The sequence below is a fragment of the Rhinopithecus roxellana genome, chromosome 4 (assembly GCF_007565055.1).
Source record: "Rhinopithecus roxellana isolate Shanxi Qingling chromosome 4, ASM756505v1, whole genome shotgun sequence".
NCBI classification, from domain to species: Eukaryota; Metazoa; Chordata; class Mammalia; order Primates; family Cercopithecidae; genus Rhinopithecus; species Rhinopithecus roxellana.
Window position 1 is genome coordinate 102,755,276 of NC_044552.1, and position 6,206 is coordinate 102,761,481.

Consider the following 6,206-nt stretch of genomic DNA (forward strand, 5'->3'; position numbering starts at 1 on the left):
TTTTCATCTGGATATTTCCTTTGTCACTGTAATGTTCATTGCGCTATGAAGTATCTAATTGCAGATCTCCAGAAAACTGTGTTAACAAACTGATCACTGAAGAGAAACGTGTAACTTTGTGAGTTGCATTCACACATGGTAATGCAGTTTCTCAGAAAGCTTCTCTTTAGTTATTATGTGAGGACATTTCCTTTATCACCATGGGCCCCTATAGGCTCCCAAATATCACTTTGCAGATTAGACGAGAAGAGTGTTAGCAAACTTCTTCTTGAGGCAGAGGTTGTAACTCTGTGAGATGAACTCACAGATCAGAAAGAAGTTTCTCAGAAAGCTTCTTTCACGTTTTGAACGGATGAAATTTCCTTTATCAGCGTAGGCCTCAATGTGATCCAAAGAAGCCCTTCTCAGTTTCCCCAAAGACAGTGTTAATGGACTGCTTCCACGAAACATAAGTGTAACTCTGTGAGATGAATTCACACATCAACAAGAAGTTTCTAATGAAAGCTTCCTTCTAGTTTTCATCTCTGGATATTTCCTTTGTCACTGTAATATTCATTGCGCTATGAAGTATCTAATTGCAGATCTCCAGAAAACTATGCTAACAAACTGATCACTGAAGAGAAACGTGTAACTCTGTGAGTTGCATTCACACATGGTAATGCAGTTTCTCAGAAAGCTTCTCTTAGTTATTATGTGAGGACATTTCCTTTATCACCATGGGCCCCTATAGGCTCCCAATATCACTTTGCAGATTACACGAGAAGAGTGTTAGCAAACTTCTTCTTGAGGCAGAGGTTGTAACTCTGTGAGATGAACTCACAGATCAGAAAGAAGTTTCTCAGAAAGCTTCTTTCACGTTTTGAACGGATGAAATTTCCTTTATCAGCGTAGGCCTCAATGTGGTCCAAAGAAGCCCTTCTCAGTTTCCCCAAAGACAGTGTTAATGGACTGTTCCACGAAACATAAGTGTAACTCTGTGAGATGAATTCACACATCAACAAGAAGTTTCTAAGAAAGCTTCCTTCTAGTTTCACTGTGGATATTTCCTTTGTCACTGTAATGTTCATTGCGCTATGAAGTATCTAATTGCAGATTTCCAGAAAACTGTGCTAACAAACTGATCACTGAAGAGAAACGTGTAACTCTGTGAGTTGCATTCACACATGGTAATGCAGTTTCTCAGAAAGCTTCTCTTTAGTTATTATGTGAGGACATTTCCTTTATCACCATGGGCCCCTATAGGCTCCCAAATATCACTTTGCAGATTAGACGAGAAGAGTGTTAGCAAACTGCTTCTTGAGGCTAGAGGTTGTAACTCTGTGAGATGAACTCACAGATCAGAAGAAGTTTCTCAGAAAGCTTCTTTCACGTTTTGAACGGATGAAATTTCCTTTATCAGCGTAGGCCTCAATGTGGTCCAAAGAAGCCCTTCTCAGTTTCCCCAAAGACAGTGTTAATGGACTGTTCCACGAAACATAAGTGTAACTCTGTGAGATGAATTCACACATCAACAAGAAGTTTCTAAGAAAGCTTCTTTCTAGTTTTCATCTGGATATTTCCTTTGTCACTGTAATGTTCATTGCGCTATGAAGTATCTAATTGCAGATCTCCAGAAAACTATGCTAACAAACTGATCACTGAAGAGAAACGTGTAACTCTGTGAGTTGCATTCACACATGGTAATGCAGTTTCTCAGAAAGCTTCTCTTTAGTTATTATGTGAGGACATTTCCTTTATCACCATGGGCCCCTATAGGCTCCCAAATATCACTTTGCAGATTAGACGAGAAGAGTGTTAGCAAACTTCTTCTTGAGGCAGAGGTTGTAACTCTGTGAGATGAACTCACAGATCAGAAAGAAGTTTCTCAGAAAGCTTCTTTCACGTTTTGAACGGATGAAATTTCCTTTATCAGCGTAGGCCTCAATGTGGTCCAAAGAAGCCCTTCTCAGTTTCCCCAAAGACAGTGTTAATGGACTGTTCCACGAATCATAAGTGTAACTCTGTGAGATGAATTCACACATCAACAAGAAGTTTCTAAGAAAGCTTCCTTCTAGTTTTCACTGTGGATATTTCCTTTGTCACTGTAATGTTCATTGCGCTATGAAGTATCTAATTGCAGATTTCCAGAAAACTGTGCTAACAAACTGATAACTGAAGAGAAACGTGTAACTCTGTGAGTTGCATTCACACATGGTAATGCAGTTTCTCAGAAAGCTTCTCTTTAGTTATTATGTGAGGATATTTCCTTTATCACCATGGCCCCTATAGGCTCCCAAATATCACTTTGCAGATTCCACGAGAAGAGTGTTAGCAAACTTCTTCTAGAGGCAGAGGTTGTAACTCTGTGAGATGAACTCACAGATCAGAAAGAAGTTTCTCAGAAAGCTTCTTTCACGTTTTGAACGGATGAAATTTCCTTTATCAGCGTAGGCCTCAATGTGGTCCAATGAAGCCCTTCTCAGTTTCCCCAAAGACAGTGTTAATGGACTGCTCCACGAAACATAAGTGTAACTCTGTGAGATGAATTCACACATCAACAAGAAGTTTCTAAGAAAGCTTCCTTCTAGTTTTCACTGTGGATATTTCCTTTGTCACTGTAATGTTCATTGCGCTATGAAGTATCTAATGCAGATTTCCAGAAAACTGTGCTAACAAACTGATCACTGAAGAGAAACGTGTAACTCTGTGAGTTGCATTCACACATGGTAATGCAGTATCTCAGAAAGCTTCTCTTTAGTTATTATGTGAGGACATTTCCTTTATCACCATGGGCCCCTATAGGCTCCCAAATATCACTTTGCAGATTACACGAGAAGAGTGTTAGCAAACTGCTTCTTGAGGCAGAGGTTGTAACTCTGTGAGATGAACTCACAGATCAGACAGAAGTTTCTCAGAAAGCTTCTTTCACGTTTTGAACGGATGAAATTTCCTTTATCAGCGTAGGCCTCAATGTGATCCAAAGAAGCCCTTCTCAGTTTCCACAAAGACAGTGTTAATGGACTGCTCCACGAAACATAAGTGTAACTCTGTGAGATGAATTCACACATCACCAAGAAGTTTCTAAGAAAGCTTCCTTCTAGTTTTCACTGTCGATATTTCCTTTGTCACTGTAATGTTCATTGCGCTATGAAGTATCTAATTGCAGATTTCCAGAAAACTGTGCTAACAAACTGATCACTGAAGAGAAACGTGTAACTCTGTGAGTTGCATTCACACATGGCAATGCAGTTTCTCAGAAAGCTTCTCTTTAGTTATTATGTGAGGACATTTCCTTTATCACCATGGGCCCCTATAGGCTCCCAAATATCACTTTGCAGATTAGACGAGAAGAGTGTTAGCAAACTTCTTCTTGAGGCAGAGGTTGTAACTCTGTGAGATGAACTCACAGATCAGAAAGAAGTTTCTCAGAAAGCTTCTTTCACGTTTTGAACGGATGAAATTTCCTTTATCAGCGTAGGCCTCAATGTGGTCCAAAGAAGCCCTTCTCAGTTTCCCCAAAGACAGTGTTAATGGACTGTTCCACGAAACATAAGTGTAACTCTGTGAGATGAATTCACACATCAACAAGAAGTTTCTAAGAAAGCTTCCTTCTAGTTTTCACTGTGGATATTTCCTTTGTCACTGTAATGTTCATTGCGCTATGAAGTATCTAATTGCAGATTTCCAGAAAACTGTGCTAACAAACTGATAACTGAAGAGAAACGTGTAACTTTGTGAGTTGCATTCACACATGGTAATGCAGTTTCTCAGAAAGCTTCTCTTTAGTTATTATGTGAGGATATTTCCTTTATCACCATGGGCCCCTATAGGCTCCCAAATATCACTTTGCAGATTCCACGAAAAGAGTGTTAGCAAACTGCTTCTGAGGCAGAGATTGGAACTCTGTGAGATGAACTCACAGATCAGAAAGAAGTTTCTCAGAAAGCTTCTTTCACGTTTTGAACGGATGAAATTTCCTTTATCAGCGTAGGCCTCAATGTGGTCCAAAGAAGCCCTTCTCAGTTTCCCCAAAGACAGTGTTAATGGACTGTTCCACGAAACATAAGTGTAACTCTGTGAGATGAATTCACACATCACCAAGAAGTTTCTAAGAAAGCTTCCTTTCTAGTTTTCACTGTCGGATATTTCCTTTGTCACTGTAATGTTCATTGCGCTATGAAGTATCTAATTGCAGATTTCCAGAAAACTATGCTAACAAACTGATCACTGAAGAGAAACGTGTAACTCTGTGAGTTGCATTCACACATGGTAATGCAGTTTCTCAGAAAGCTTCTCTTTAGTTATTATGTGAGGACATTTCCTTTATCACCATGGGCCCCTATAGGCTCCCAAATATCACTTTGCAGATTAGACGAGAAGAGTGTTAGCAAACTTCTTCTTGAGGCAGAGGTTGTAACTCTGTGAGATGAACTCACAGATCAGAAAGAAGTTTCTCAGAAAGCTTCTTTCACGTTTTGAACGGATGAAATTTCCTTTATCAGCGTAGGCCTCAATGTGGTCCAAAGAAGCCCTTCTCAGTTTCCCCAAAGACAGTGTTAATGGACTGTTTCCACGAAACATAAGTGTAACTCTGTGAGATGAATTCACACATCAACAAGAAGTTTCTAAGAAAGCTTCCTTCTAGTTTTCAGTGTGGATATTTCCTTGTCACTGTAATGTTCATTGCGCTATGAAGTATCTAATTGCAGATTTCCAGAAAACTGTGCTAACAAACTGATCACTGAAGAGAAACGTGTAACTTTGTGAGTTGCAGTCACACATGGTAATGCAGTTTCTCAGAAAGCTTCTCTTTAGTTATTATGTGAGGACATTTCCTTTATCACCATGGGCCCCTATAGGCTCCCAAATATCACTTTGCAGATTAGACGAGAAGAGTGTTAGCAAACTTCTTCTTGAGGCAGAGGTTGTAACTCTGTGAGATGAACTCACAGATCAGAAAGAAGTTTCTCAGAAAGCTTCTTTCACGTTTTGAACGGATGAAATTCCTTTATCAGCGTAGGCCTCAATGTGGTCCAAAGAAGCCCTTCTCAGTTTCCCCAAAGACAGTGTTAATGGACTGTTCCACGAAACATAAGTGTAACTCTGTGAGATGAATTCACACATCAACCAAGAAGTTTCTAAGAAAGCTTCCTTCTAGTTTTCATCTGTGGATATTTCCTTTGTCACTGTAATGTTCATTGCGCTATGAAGTATCTAATTGCAGATCTCCAGAAAACTATGCTAACAAACTGATCACTGAAGAGAAACGTGTAACTCTGTGAGTTGCATTCACACATGGTAATGCAGTTTCTCAGAAAGCTTCTCTTTAGTTATTATATGAGGACATTTCCTTTATCACCATGGGCCCCTATAGGCTCCCAAATATCACTTTGCAGATTACACGAGAAGAGTGTTAGCAAACTTCTTCTTGAGGCAGAGGTTGTAACTCTGTGAGATGAACTCACAGATCAGAAAGAAGTTTCTCAGAAAGCTTCTTTCACGTTTTGAACGGATGAAATTTCCTTTATCAGCGTAGGCCTCAATGTGGTCCAAAGAAGCCCTTCTCAGTTTCCCCAAAGACAGTGTTAATGGACTGTTCCACGAAACATAAGTGTAACTCTGTGAGATGAATTCACACATCAACAAGAAGTTTCTAAGAAAGCTTCCTTCTAGTTTTCACTGTGGATATTTCCTTTGTCACTGTAATGTTCATTGCGCTATGAAGTATCTAATTGCAGATTTCCAGAAAACTGTGCTAACAAACTGATCACTGAAGAGAAACGTGTAACTTTGTGAGTTGCATTCACATATGGTAATGCAGTTTCTCAGAAAGCTTCTCTTTAGTTATTATGTGAGGATATTTCCTTTATCACCATGGGCCCCTATAGGCTCCCAAATATCACTTTGCAGATTCCACGAAAAGAGTGTTAGCAAACTGCTTCTTGAGGCAGAGATTGGAACTCTGTGAGATGAACTCACAGATCAGAAAGAAGTTTCTCGAGAAAGCTTCTTTCACGTTTTGAACGGATGAAATTTCCTTTATCAGCGTATGACTCAATGTGATCCAAAGAAGCTCTTCTCAGTTTCCCCAAAGACAGTGTTAATGGACTGCTCCACGAAACATAAGTGTAACTCTGTGAGATGAATTCACACATCACCAAGAAGTTTCTAAGAAAGCTTCTTTCTAGTTTTCATCTGGATATTTTCCTTTGTCACTGTAATGTTCA